The sequence below is a fragment of the Ovis aries genome, chromosome 10 (assembly GCF_016772045.2).
Source record: "Ovis aries strain OAR_USU_Benz2616 breed Rambouillet chromosome 10, ARS-UI_Ramb_v3.0, whole genome shotgun sequence".
In the NCBI taxonomy this organism is placed as follows: Eukaryota; Metazoa; Chordata; class Mammalia; order Artiodactyla; family Bovidae; genus Ovis; species Ovis aries.
This window is the reverse complement of record NC_056063.1, coordinates 42,198,457-42,214,361: the sequence shown is the minus strand read 5'-3', so window position 1 is coordinate 42,214,361 and position 15,905 is coordinate 42,198,457.

Genomic DNA, 15,905 nt, shown 5'->3' with positions numbered 1-15,905 from the left:
ATTTTGAGGACATTATGCTAAATGAAATGTCAGACAGAGAAAGACAAATACTGTACTATATCATTTATTTATATGTGGGATGTAAAGAAGCTTAACACAAAAACAGTAAAATGATGATTACCAGAGGATGAGGTTTGAGGGAACTGAGGAGATATATTTTAAAGTTACACTTGTAAAAAGTAGATGAATAAGTCTGGTAGATCTAATGCATAACATAGACAACAATAAGATACTAGATCTTAATTATTCCCAACACACACACAAAAATACAATAATTATGTGACCTGATAGAAGTGTTAGTTAATGCCATGGTGGGTGGTAATCATATTGTAATGTGTACATTCTTCAAATCTACACATCATATGCTTTAAATTTATACAAGTTGCATGTCAGTTATATTTCAGAAAGTAAAATCTAAAGATCAAAAAGCATCAGGAAGAGATCATTTTCAAGTGCTCTTAAAACAGTAATGACATAGATCTAAAAATAAAGAAAAAAAGACCTCAGAAAGCATAAAACCACTAACCCATTAAAGGCACAATGACAAAGAATTATTACCCATTATACAGAAAGAATGTCCAAAGTAAAATAAACATTGGAAAAAATGGAGCAAAACTGTTAACATTCAAATCTCATAGGAAAATAAGACTTATAGGTGGTCAGTGTGTAACAAGTGATATGCAATCTTACTCACAACTAGAAAGGTACAATGAGTTATATCTTGCCTTTCAGAGTAGCACTATTTTATAGGACATATTATGTCACAGACAAAATTTTTGAAAAATAGGTCTCAGATTTGGTGAAGTAAAAATAGTAAAGTATGCTGAGTCTAATTATTCTTGTAAAAATCTAGCATAAACATACCAACACAATAATAATTTTTTAAAATACACATCTGTGCCTAATTCTTATATTTAACATACAAAAGATCCCAAATAGCCAAAACAATCTTGAGAAAAAATAACAAAGTTTATTGGTATAGTGAAAGATAAGTGATTACCAGAGAGGATGGCAGTTGAGGGCTGAGTGAAAAGGGTGGGTCACCCCTAGATTTGCGGTGATGACCACTTTGTAGTTTATACAAATGTTGAACTATAATGTTGTACACCTGAAACTTATGTAATATTTTTTAAAAAGTTTTTCTTTTCCTGAAAGAAAACGAAGACACATAGCAGCAACAACAATGACAATTATTCTACATCTCTTTAAAGGTGTAGACTTTGAAATATTACAGAGCATCTCATTTCATTCTTGTGTGGATTTCTACTATGTCATCAATAACAAAAACATAAATATACACATATCTTCTTTCCATTTTATTAAACTAATTACAATGTATTTACTATGCTTTATGCTATGTTTACAATATGGCTGAGTATATATACATATTTATGTATGAAAACAATGAACTCAAACATGTATGTCACATGTTTAAATCAAGTTAACTCATAAATGAGGAAGAAATATAAAGAGGGTGAGTAGTAAATTTTTAATATTTTGACCTATAGACATATTCATTATAGGAAATTTTATATTATAAATGTGTTCATGCATGAGATGTAAAACACATGTTATTTCAAACATGCTGAAGATAAAAAAAAAAGTGTGCTGTTACTTCCAAACTTCTTCATTCTCTGAATATAATTTCTCCTGACTCAATTCGTGTAAATTCACAAAATGGGAAGAGAGCTGCTTTGTAATTATGTCCTATTCAATAAATATTTGTTGAGCTCCATTCTTTATAACATACAAGTGTGGTAGATGCTGTACACAAAACAGGAGAAGAGACAAAGTCTCTGACCCATTAGATTGCATCTGCTTGATCAGACAAAACAGTTAAGTAATGACAATGATTACAGATTGTTAATCATCCAATAAAAGGAAATTAAAAAATGTAGTCCACAAAGATACAGGAAAAGGTACTTTAAGTGAAATAGCCACAAGCGATGTTTGAGTGGAGTCCTATAGAAAATGAATAAATTATTCATTGAAGACAAGTGGGTAAATATTCTACATGTAGGGAAAAATAGTGTAAAGGATTTGGCTTTTTTTGAGGAATGGAAAACAGGCAAGGGGAGCAAAGACAAAAATAAGATTGTGTAAATCAATGGGAGTTAGACTATACAGTCTTAACAGTTAAAGTTAGGAACTGTGATTTTACCCTCAGACTTATCTTCCAGGAGTGACTGTAACTGGAACAGATAAATAAGTTATTCGTAATAGTCTTTGTTGCCTGTTTTGTTTAACATAAGCAAATGAAAATATATTGGTTTTGTTTCTGATAATATATTTCTAAATGTTTTTGTAAGGGTGAGAGAAAGGTAAATTGTAGCTCTAGAGATGTCTGAATCTTAAGCAGCTCAGGATAAATGCTGTATCCATTTCTATCTTGTGCTTCTTTTCCTGTGTTTGGTTATGAACTTCTGAAATGAATGCATGGATGGATGAATGAATGAATGATTAAATGAACCAATACATAAAAACACAGAAAATGGTAGACTTTTTATTTTCTATTATTATCTTGAAGAAAGCATAGAGAAATAGCTTTAAATTTAAATTGAATGATGATCAGCAAAAAGACACTTAAACATTTTGATTAGCTTGCCTATCACTTTTTCATATATTATCTATTTTATCTGAATATGTTTTTTGATCTATTTGAAATGAACAAATGAAAGAATGTACATTTTTCATCACTATATGCAACTTTTTTACAAAAAGCATCACATGGAATATAAAAGTTATCTAAAAAAAGGCAAAAGAAAAAGCTTGATTTGTAATATTTTAAAATACTACAGGGAATAATTCTTATGAGACTATCTTTTAAAACTCAAATAGAAAATTTTATCTTTTGTGTCTTTCATAGCCTAGTCTCTGATGGACTCCTTTTTTAAAACATTTTTCTTTCTTTTTTGCATGTTTATTTTTTTATCTATTTTGCTTAACACTGGAGCAGAGCCTCTATAATTCTTGTCTGTGTGCCATGTCTGACTGTTTGCAACCCCATGAACTGTAATCTTGTCTGCTCAGCCATGTCTGACTGTTTGCAACCCCATGAACTGTAATCTGTCAGGATCCTCTGTCCATGGGATTTCCCAGGCAAGAATACTGGAGTAGTTTGCCATTTCTTTGTCCAGAGGATCTTCCTGACCCAGGGACGCAATTGTGTCTCTTACATCACCTGCATTGGCAGGGGAATTCTTTACCACTGCACCATTTGGGAGTCGTTTAAATGTTTTGTTTTTCCTTTCCTTCATTAATAATAATCTTTGCGTGAAGTCGCTCAGTCGTGTCTGACCTCAGCGATCCCATGGACTGCAACCTTCCAGGCTCCTCCATCCATGGGATTTTTCCAAGCGAGAGTACTGGAGTGGGATGTCATTGCCTTCTCCATCTGACACTTCTGGGCTTCTTCAAATTGGAGAAGCCTAGACATTACTTGGAGAAGGCAGTGGCACCCCACTCCAGTGCTCTTGTCTGGAAAATCCCATGGATGGAGGAGCCTGATAGGCTGCAGTCCATGGAGTGGTGAAGAGTCGGACAGAACTGAGAGGCTTCACTTTTACTTTTCACTTTCATGGATTGGAGAAGGAAATGGCAACCCGCTCCAGTATTCTTGCCTGGAGAATCCCAGGTACAGTGGAGCCTGATGGGCTGCCGTTTATGGGGTTGCACAGAGTCGGAGATGACTGAAGTGACTTAGTAGCAGACATTACTTTGCTAATAAAGGTCTTTCTAGTCAAAACTATAGTTTTTCCAGTAGTCATGTATGAATGTGAGAGTTGGACTATAAAGAAAGCTTACCACTGGAAAACTGATGCTTTTGAACTGTGGTGTTGGAGAAGACTCTTAAGAGTCCCTTGGACTGCAAGGAGATCCAACCAGTCCATCCTAAATTAGATCAGTCCTGGGTGTTCATTGGAGGGACTGATGTTGAAGGCGGAACACCAATACTTTGGCCACCTGATGCAAAGAACTTACTCATTGGAAAAGACCCTAATGCTGGGAAAGATTGAAGGCAGGAAGAGAAGGGAATGATAGAGGATGAGATGGTTGGATTTCATCACCAACTCAATGGACATGAGTTTGAGTTAGCTCCAAGAGTTGGTGATGGGCAAGGAAGCCTGGTACACTGCAGTCCATGGTGTTGCAAAGAGTCAGACAGGACTGAGTAAACTGACTGACTGAGAAAATCTTCTCATGTTCACTTTTTTGTGTTTGTTTGTTTTAACTTTAAGTTTTGTTTTTCAAATTCCAAGATTTTTAATCTTAATCTTTTCACATTGAAAGCTTGAAATATATTTTTATAAACCTAGATTTGAAGTAAGGAGAAACTTGACAGTAGTTTCTCTGTGTCAGATACTTCTAGGTATTTCATATACCTTTTTAGCTTAACAACTATATGAAATAATTTCTATAATTAGATCAATTTTAAGGAAGTAAATACTAAAGCACACAAAGGTTGAGTAACTTCCTGAATGTCACAGTGTTGAGAACCGATTTAGCTAGACTCAAACTGTAGTTTAACTTCAGTTTGTGCCCAGTCATTCCATTACACTGCTTTTCACAAAAAGCTAAACTATGAGATAAATGTTTATTTTTTTTCTTATTTCTCAACCTGAGTTGAAACTGAATAAAATAATTATGCCTAAAAACATGTCATTAAACAAAAAATAAACAGACTTATAAAGTGCTAAATTAGTTGTCATATATGAAGCAGATTTTATACTATAAGAGAGGGGTGGGTAAATGGTTTTTTCATAAGTATCAGTAATAATATATATTATTGTAGCTAAGAAAAGGTAATATTTTTCCTAATTAAACTCAATTATATTTCATAATCACTTTTGAAATTTGAGGCAGAGGAAATTACAATTAAACATATTTATTAAACCACATAGATAGTCTTTTACTAAGTGAAGGAACTAAAAACTTCAAAAGAGAGTAAAGTAAATCAAGCAACCAAGTAGAAAGATTCAAGGGCAAAGTTAATGAAAACCATCTATCAAAAATGTTACATATACATAATAAAACATTTGCTAATTTGTTACAAGGAAGTTAATCTAATCAAACTGTAAATAACAAGTTACTGAGCTGATGATTTGAAAAATAATGAGGCGCACTACCAGCTACAAAGCTATAATTGTGATATACTTCATTGCTAAAATCAATTATCTTCTCTGAGCACATGTTTCTTTCCAGTCGAATTTATACAGTGTATTGGCCTCTTAAATTAGTGGACTTCATACTGAAATCTCCTTCTTTGTGTGCTGGTGCAGATTCAAATCTCTGAAAGGGTTTTGGTTGAGGTAGAAAAAAATAACTTTATTCTTTGACAGGCAAAGAGGGACACAGCACCTCCTGCTCTCAAAAACTATGTGTCCCGACCCAGGAAGATTTAATGAGGTGCTTTATGGTTCAAAGATGGGAGTGTTTACAAGGACACACTCCATTAATCTTGTCTCAGGTGGTCTCTTGGCCAGTTGTCCCTTGATTAGCAACGGTTCCTATCTACTCTTCGAAACTCAGGAAAGGTCATGGAGGCTGAAGTCTAATCCCCACAAATGAGAAACGGGGAACAGAAAGGCTTTCATACCCAGAAACCCCACAGGGTCCTGCTTAGTTTCACTCTATGCATCCTCATACCATTTGAGATGCCCTCATATACTCAGCAATATATTCAATTTCGGTAAAATCCTTTGGCTTTCAGTTTTGTCTATGGCAGTGTTCATTTGGTTACATTTATTATGGGCTTCCCCGGAGGCTCAAACAGTAAAGAATCTGCTTTTAATGTAGAAGTCCTGTGCTTGATCCCTGAGTCAGGAAGATCCTCTGGAGAATGGAATGGCTACCCACTTCAGTATTCTTGCCTGGAGAATTCCATGGACAGAGGAGCCTGATGGGCATGGGATGGAAGAGTCAGGCATGACTTAGTGACTAACATAAAGCTGTAATAGACAAAATTGTAGCTGTTATTAATAAATGCTAAGGTTGCATTTGCTAGAGAGGAAGAATTTTTCTTCTACCCTCTTAAGTTCTGGCTGGTCACTAACTAAATTAACATAAATTAAATGTTTAATTACATGATTACATGGAAGAGACCTAGGAAAATGGAGTAAATTAAAAAATGGCCAAAACCCTCACCTTAAGTACCATTTTCAGCTAAAGACAAAAAAGAATGTTGTAGCTAGTGGCTGAGACTTCAAAGGTGAAAAAGGCAATTCATAAAGAAGTAGAAATGCAATGCATGCTAAGTTACTTCAGTCGTGTCTGATTCTGTGTGACTGTGTGGACTGTAGCCTGCCAGATTCCTCTGTTCATGGGATTTTTCAGGGAAAAATACTGTATTGCATCACCATTCCCTCCTCTAGGGGAAATTCCTGACCCTGGGATTGAACCAGTGGCTCTTATTTGCTTTAGCAGGCAGGTTCTTTAGTGCTAGCATCTCCTAGGAAACCCAAGAAAAGCAAATGTTTGGTGAACAAATGCTTGTTGGGCCATGCAGAGACAATGTAACAGACTCTGATCTCTTGTTGTTTAGTTGCTAAGTCATGTCTGACTCTTTGTGACCCCATACCCTGTAGCTTCCCGGGCTCCTCTGTCCATGATATTCTCCAAGGCAAGAATACTGAAGTGGACTACCATTTCTTCCCCCAGGAGATCTTCCCAACTCAGGGATCAAATGCACATCTCCTGCATCTCCTACATTGGCAGGCAGATTCTTTACTGCTGAGCCATCAGGGAAGCCCATGTTCTTTGTAGATATCTCTGGTGTTAACTCTGTTCCACGAATAGGCCCTTTATCTAAATTCTTTTAGACAGTTAAGGGAGGAGGAAAAAGAAAAACTTCCTGAGCTTTTGTTTCTTAAAAAATAATCAGCCTAAATTAGACACGTCTTGGGGTGGCACGTTTTACTCCCCTACACATGTATTTTATGTTAGGCCTGATTATAGGTGGTGGATATTAGATATGAATAAGATGTGAGATATGAAATAGAACCCTGAAAGGCTTATTTTCAAATTTCCACAATTCCACAAGAATATTAAATTAAATTTAAAAGAGAGAACAGCTATTTCTGTTTTATGGATTCCTAAAATCCTGTACCTGTACAGGGAAAAGGTGAAAGAATATGTAAAAAAAAATTAAGATAATTATTCAGAAGAAACAAGTATGAGTTTTAGAACAGTGAAAGGGGTATTATTTAAATTTTACAATAGACAGAAAAATTGATTCACTAAATGCTACCTGAGAGTGAACATAACATATATTTCTAAAAGGAATTTAAAATGAAGAAAATTTGGGGGAAATTGTACTTGAAAGGAAGAGGTATTAGCATTAAGAAAGATTAGGACTATATTCTTGGCAGCACAGCTTTTAAATGTCTTTTTGCATAATTGCCTTTTTGTGTTTCAGTAAGTAGGAGTAGCATTTTTTTATACTTTTTCTGCCGAGTTATCACTAAGTTTTCCGGAACTTTCTCCTAGTTATCCAATTGTCTCCTCATTAGATTAATTTCATTTGTGTTTCATTGTTTGGAACATAACTAAATGTAGTTGTGGCCTCAGTAGCTTCAGGCCACATTTGTAACCTCTGTCAATAACATTTCTTTTCATTGGAAATTGTTAAACATATTTATTTGCATTTCTTTGGAAAAGAGCCTTGTACATTTTCAGAAATTACTTATAAGGGTGATATCAATCTAAATGTATATATATTTTTTACTGTTTATGGAGAGTACAAATATTTTTAGAAGCCAAACTACTAACAAGATTATTGCTCATAAATATTTTCATTCAGAAAAATAGGTGACATATCCTGCATTCAGATTATCACCTGACTATTATGAATCATGTCACAAAACACCATTGTCTCTTAATATCATTAATACCTTTTAATTCATATAATAAATTTAATATAAATAACAATTCATTCTATTTAAGTTATGAATTTGTCAGTGTCAGTTTAGTTATCTCTGACAATGCTGAGTGATTATTTAATTGATTGATTAATTAAATACCCATTCTTGCTGCATGAAGTATTTGAAGCAGCATATAGCCCATATTTTAGTAATAAAATTTCAGAATGGAGGATTATAGATCATCTGGCTTCATGTCTCATTTACAAAATTGAGAAAAAAAAAAAAAAACAACATTGGCTCAGGGATTTTAATTGTTTTTTTCAGGTTTAGTTAGTAATAAAATGTCATTCGGAACCTAATTCTTCTAACTTAAATCGGTGACATTTCAACACTGAATATTAAAAAAAAAAATGACAACAATAGCAAATGGCAACAACAACAACTTTACTGTTATACACTTGACAAAACACATTAATATGAAAATAAAAATTTTCAGAGGTATTTCCTGATGATGATGCTTAGTTATTTTTTTTTCTTATTTAATATCAGGTGATGAAGAGTCATAAAACTATTTTTAATTCACTGAACAGTCTTTCTGTACTTGTTTCCTTGAGCATTGTCCTGTGTACATTTTAGTATAGAGACAGTATAAATCCTTGGCCTAAAAGAAATGTTTACAAGATATATAAATTTTTCTATTTTCATATTTCTGGACTTCTTTTTCACCTAAGTGCTGTTTCAATGATTGTTGGAAATTAATATTATTCAATTTGAATATACGCTGACTAGTTAACTTAATTGTTTCCCCTAGATTATAGTTCTATTAAATTCTGGGGAGGATTACATGTGGTCAAGGTGTTGGGGAGTGACACAGAGTACTTTATAATCCACTGTTCATGCTTGGTGTAATCCCCTTGTTTATGTTTAATGGTATTTGCAATTATAACTCATTTCTGTTGGTTTTATGGCATCTATCCACCCATGGCTTTTGGAAAGCACTTATGCAGTCCATATAGTTTTGGAGTTTGTGAGAAGTTTCAAAATCTGCTACAGGGATCTTCTCAAATTGATATGCCATATTTACATTTTTGTGTCTGCCTTTTCACCTCAATTTCCAGTAAAACAAGGAATTTGCCTGTTTGCTTTATTAAAGGGACAAAAAAAACCCTTTAGATATATTTTCTTTTCCCATTCTCTTTATCACTTTTATTAAAGAAATATTTACATGCCATAATATTCACCCATTGTAAGCATGCAATTCTATGACTTTTAGTAAATACTGAGATTAGTACAATAAAAACCACAATAAAAAATTAGAATATTTTCATCACTCCAACAGATCTGTGTGTGGATTGGGTGTAGATTCAAAGTTGAGCCAATTTTCAAGTTTTTCCCAGATTTGGTTTTTGCATGACTCGCATCTCCTCTGCACAAATATTTAGGGTTCACAGAAAGCCAAGAAGGTGTGGAGACCTCCTCACAACTTTCAATGGATTTCTCACTTCCAAGACCTCACTTTTAAATATTTGTATCAGGATTACAGACTAAAACTAGCTGAGTCACTTGTCATTCCTGTTTGTTAGGTACTGAAATCTTGGTAGCTATTCTTCTTCAATCTAAGTCAAGTAAACTCCATTCATCAGCAAAGTGGCTGGTTTTTCTAGCTTCTCTCACCAAACTGTGGGAAGATGTTTAGCCAAGAATGCCATGAGCACCCACTGATCAAACGTTTAGTAGATTTTTCAGAATAACATGCCTCAACCATTGTAAACTTTCCATCAGTTTCAGAGCCCTGAAATTGTTCTTATTGACAACTTTGTCTAAATTTATAGTTAATTTGGGGGGAAAAGTTTTGCTGAGATCCTCACTCTGCCATATGTGAAGTCTCAACTCTGAAAATCTCTGCAGAAATTCAAAATCTGAGACTAAACACTTTGTTTTATTCTTATTGAACTTAACCTTGGTTAAGTTTTAGGACATCCTGACTATTGCCTGGATAGGGCAGAGGCACTAAGGTTGGGATTTAGGAAATGGAGATTTAAAAAAAAATTCTGCCATGAACGTAACAGTGAAACGTCTGATGTTCCCCCTTTTGTGCTATAGAGTCTTTTTCATTGTATTCGGTTGTATAAAACGTCTCACACTTGGTACCAATACATATCGGTGACCTGAATAGTGGAATTTCCCACTAGATGATGATTTTCACCTGACAATGAAACACCACCATACATTTGCCCCTGACAGCATGGCCAACACACAGAAAGGAAAGAAGGTAAAGTCCCTCAGTCATTTTCGACTCTTTGTGATCCCACGGACTGTAGCCGACCAGCTTCCTCCATCCATGGGATTTTCCAGCCAAGAATACTGGAGTGAGTTGCCATTTCCTTCTTCAGGAGATCTTCCCAACCCAGGGGTTGAACCTGGGTCTCCTACATAGTAGGCAGATGCTTTACTGTCTGATCCATCAGGGAAGAGAAGACCCCTATTCAAAGGAAAAAGAGTCAAGGAGAAACGAGTTATTTATGATTTGAGTGAAAATATTAAACAAGGAAGATAGGGGCAAGGGGCTTCCCTGGTGGTTCATATCGTAAAAAGTCTTTCTGCAATGTGGGAGACTCCATCCCTGGGTCAGGAAGAGTCCCTGAATAAGGAAATGGCAACCCACTCCAGTACTCTTTCCTGGAAAATCCCATGGGCAGAGGAGCCTGGTAGGCTACAGTTCATGGCGTCGCAAAGAGTCAGACATGATTGAGCAACTTCTCTTTCACTTTCATAAGGGTGCAGGTGGTCCTGATTTAATTTATTATGATACATGTGAAAATTGATTTTAATTTTTTTTTAACTTTTAGCCTTATGTGCTATTTCTGCATATAATCTTTTAAAATATACTGGAAAAATATAAAAATACATTTTAACAAAATTAAAATTAAAGGAAAGGCAGTAATACATATAAAACAAGTGAACTCATGAATTAAACATCATTCAGATTTATTCTTCAGTTTCATAGTTCAATGAATCTGAACTTTCAGAAAGAATTTCAGAGAAATACTTTTGATAGAAATATTAATAGTGAAATGAACTTTTTAAAATAGTACATCAAGATATAAATGAGCATAATGAATTTTATAGCTTTGTTTTACAAATATGCTTTTATGTTGTTACTAAATATTTTTAAGGACTGCAAATGGTAATACATTTTTCTATTTTAGATTTTAAGTTATCTAATCACCTAAAATTGTCTGTTTCCCAAATACATTGAAACAAAATTTTCCAGAGTCTAAATGGGAAATGATGAATGTTTAGAAAATCATGCTGCTAATCAAAAAGCTGTAGTTCTTTACAAAATCTCTCAAAGACTGCTGGGGCAAAGTCACAACATCAGTTGGTTGGCAAAGACCTTTGTTTCATTCTTTTAGATAGCTTTAGATTAAGAAGTTCTAGCAAAAAAGCCCATGCTGTTTTAAATTATAGATCATAGGAACAACAACAAAAAAACTTGATTTCTCTGTTTTCCATTTATAGAAGAAAATTCTATTGTCTCTTATATACTTAGTTGCAGATATCACAGTAAATTTCTGAATATCTTGCTAGCTTGTGTCACTAAACTGTTTTTTCTCACATTCTGACTTTTAAGTAGTTAAGCAGATAGCACAGCATTTGATGAATAGAAGAAATTTCTCTTTAGATTTTCTGTATTAGAAAAACTGCTTCATGCATATATTTAATTCGAAGGCCAATTTAGGCCCATTCAAAACCATTAAATATTTTGAGCTGACATTTAGCTAAATAGAATAAATGAGCCTCTTTACAAGTGAAAAGCACCTTTCTTTGCTTTTAAAAATCATCTAAGCAAAATTCACAGAAACTGAATTTTGTTAACTACATAGACATGGCTTCATTGTTTTGTTTGCTTTTCTAATAAATATGAGAAGTACCCTGACACTTGTGTTACAACAGCACTAAACCTCTTTAAACTATCAATGTGCTTTGGTCTTGAAAGGCCATAAATGCTTATCTGTAATTGTACAGAACTGTTCTATAAGCATATTATATATGCATACACACACACAGACACACACACATACACACACACACACACACACAATGTCCTGCCTTCAACCAATAATCTATTTATTTTCATTGTTTCTGCTAGTATTAGAGTTGTCATATGCACAAGACTGTTAGATTTTATTTTTGTTGGGTGGGAGAGTGCTCAACTTTTTTAAAAAAAGTTCATTTATTTTTAACTAGAGGATAACTGTTTTACAATATTGTGTTGGTCTCTGCCATACATCGACATGAATGAGCCATAGGTATACATATGTCCTCTCCTTCCTGAACCTCCCTCCCACCTCCTACCCTTTCCCACCCCGCTGGGCTGTCACAGAGCACGTGATTTGAGGTCCCTATGTTTTTTACATATTGAGTAAGAGAGTAATTTCTATCATTTGCGAAACATCTAAAAACCATAATTGCTTGGGCCCTGCCCTCAGAGAACTGGTTTAAGTTGGTCTGTGGGGGAACTTAGGAATTGGTAATGAATATTTTTAAGACATGCTATCAATGATTTGGGCCTTAGGAAAGCACCACTACAAGTGGGCCTGAGGAAGCATCAGTATGAACAAAGCTAATGGAGGTGATGGAATTCCAGTTGAACTATTACAAATCCTAAAAGATGATAATGTTGAAGTGCTGCACTCAATATGCCAGCAAATTTGGACAACTGAAAAGTGGCCACAGGACTGGAAAATGTGAACTTCCATTCCAATCATAAAGAAAGGCAATGCCAAAGAATGCTCAAACTACCGCACAATTGCACTCATCTCACACGCCGGTAAAGTCATGCTCAAAATTCTCCAAGCCAGGCTTCAACAACGCATGAACCATGTACTTCCAGATGTTCAAGCTGGATGTAGAAAAGGTAGAGGAACCAGAGATAAAATTGCAAACATCCATTGGATCATCAAAAAAGCAAGAGAGTTCCAGAAAAATATCTATTTCTGCTTTATTGACTATGCCAAAGCCTTTGACTGTGTGGATCACAACGAACTCTGGAAAATTCTGAAAGAGATGGGAATACCAGACCACCAGACCTGCCTCTTAAGAAACTTGTATGAGGTCAGGAAGCAACAGTTAGAACTGGACATGGAACAACAGACTGGTTCCAAATAGGAAAAGGAGTTAGTCAAGACTATATATTGTCACCCTGCTTATTTAATTTATATGCAGGGAACACCTTGAGAAGTACTGGCCTGGATGAAGCACAAGCTGGACTCAGGATTGCTGGGAGAAATATCAATAACCTCAAATATGCAGATGATACCAGCCTTATGGTAGAAAGGGAAGAAGAACTAAGAAGCCTATTGAAAGTAAAAAGAGAAGTATGAAAAAGTTGGCTTAAAACGCAATATTCAGAAAACTAAGATCATGGCATCTGGCCCTATCACTTCAAGGCAAATAGATGGGGAAACAATGGAAACAGTGAAAGGCTTCATTTTGGGGGCCTCCAAAATCACTGCAGATGGTGACTGTAGCCATGAAATTAAAAAAACACTTTATCCTTGGAAGAAAAGTTATGATCAACCTATATAGCATATTAAAAAGCAGAGGCATTACTTCGCCAAAAATGGTCCATCTAGTCAAAGCTATGGTTTTTCCAGTAGTCTTGTATGTGTGTGAGAGTTGGACTATAAAGAAAGCTTAATGCCAAATAATTGATGCTTTTGAACTGTGGTGTTGAAGAACAGTCCATCCTAAGAGAAACCAGTGCAGAATATTCATTGGAAGGACTGATGCTGAAGCTAAAACTCCAATACTTTGGCCACCTGGTGCAAAGAACTGACTCATTGGAAAAGACCACTGCTGGGAAACATTGAAGGCTTAAGGAGAAGGGAACAAAAGAGAATGAGATGGTTGGATGTCATCACTGACTCAATGGACATGAATTTGAGTAAACTCCAGGGGTTGGCCATGGACAGGGAGGCCTGGTGTGCTGCAGTCCATGGGGTTGCAAGGAGTCAAACACTACTGAGTGACTGAATTGAACTATCAATAATTTTAATGTGGAGCCAGGTTGGAAACCATCAGTCTAGATTTTAGCTTATTACAAATCCTAATTTCCTAACTACTTAATATTAGAATTGTATTTAAGGAAAATGAACCTCTTTTGTTACTTAGTTTGGCTTCATTCTATAAACTTTCCTTTCTACCCTTAGTAAAATAATTTGAATAATGTGTGGAACTTAAAGCTAGCATTTTTTTTTTAATTTTCTTTTTTTAATCACTTGAGTTTAATTCAATGACCAAGACAGTACCAAAAAGAATGGTTCTCTTATTTCCCTTTCTTTAGCTTCTAGTCTTGCTCCTATGTGATCCTTATTTCCCAAGCAAAAAATTACCCCAAATCATCCCAAAGGAAGGAAGTGAAGTAAAATCAGATAATTTATTCTTCTTATTCCAGGCCCACTAAAAAACCCAGATACAAACCAAAAGGAAATGTATAAGCATCTCATTTTTAAGACAAGAATAACATTTATATTTCCTATCCTACCAAAGAATAAATTACATGAGTAATTTGTTAATCATATTACAGGGAACATGGATTAGCAACATAAGTTGAGTTTGAGTCAAAACTAACATGTGAAAATGTAACCAAATGATGAAAATTAGTAAAGTGGAAGTAACTGTCAGCTCTTAAAATGCATATACACATTCATGAAGTTATAAATGATGATCAGTAACTAATATTAAAACTTTGTTTATGCACATAATCAGCATTTAATAAATATTCATGATGTGAATGAACATAAACTTGGATATTAGTCAGCAGAATATCACTTCAGCAGTCAGCAGGAATAGCAAACTGGAACATGCATTTACTTCAGATATATTCATCACACTCCAACTCTAGCACTTTTTAGGTGAGGAACTATAAGAAAATACTGAAATCACCAGCTTCTTCCAACTAGCCTTTCCAAACTGAGTATTGTTGCACAGCTTAAGTAAAATCCAGAAATACAAGTAAAACCATTTTTGTGAATTGAATAGTACCTTTAAACATTAAGATATTATTAATTTGCAATATAATGAATGCCTCAGTAATAATGAGTTTCAGAGATTTGTACTCTTCTACATTCCCAACAGAAACTCTACCAATGAGGCAGTTACTCTCTTGAAACTTTTTTTAACCTGGGTTAAGAACATCAAATTTTAATGTTAATTTTTCTTTTATTTAGGTTAAAAACTGTGTTGATTGTTATTTTTTAAAAGTATTTTGAACTTGTAAGAGAATAAAAGCTTATATTGAGCTATCTTATTATATAGATCATAATCATAATAATAATGTTTAAAATCATGAATGAAAGTACAAGATTTGTGACAAACAACAAATGAGCACATAACTTACATTCTCATCAAACTTACAATAATGATAATACTCTGTTCTGTGCTATGCTAAGATGCTTCAATTTTGTTGGACTCTTTGCAACCCTATGGACTGTAACTGTCCAGACTCCTCTGTCCATGGGATTCTCCAGGCAAGAATACTGGAGTGAGTTGCCATTACCTCCTCCAGGGGATCTTCCCGACCCAAGGATTGAACCCGCACTTGTTCTGGTTCTTGCATTGGCAAGCAGGTTCTTTACCACTAGTGCCACTGGGAAGCATCAATGGTAATATAAAACCTGTTAAATAATAAGTATTATGGTAAAAAAGTGCTTAGGCATTTTTCATAAATGACTGCTTTGGTATCATTTTCAAATAGTGATACTTTTCTAATTTTTTTCTTCTTCATTTTCAATTCTTTTTCATTTTTCTGTATCAGTGTCTATCAGAAATGTTATTGGTATTCACTGACAATATTTTCTGATGATAAATCAGATCATTATGATTTGTTCTGCACTACTGAATATAATAAAGAAAACAAACAAACAAACAGAAAAACCCATGCCTTACGTATTGATAACAAATAGTCACTAATGATATAAAACCTCAACAGATTTTATGAGTTTAAATCAATTCAAATATTCTCTCTAAGCATAGTATAAT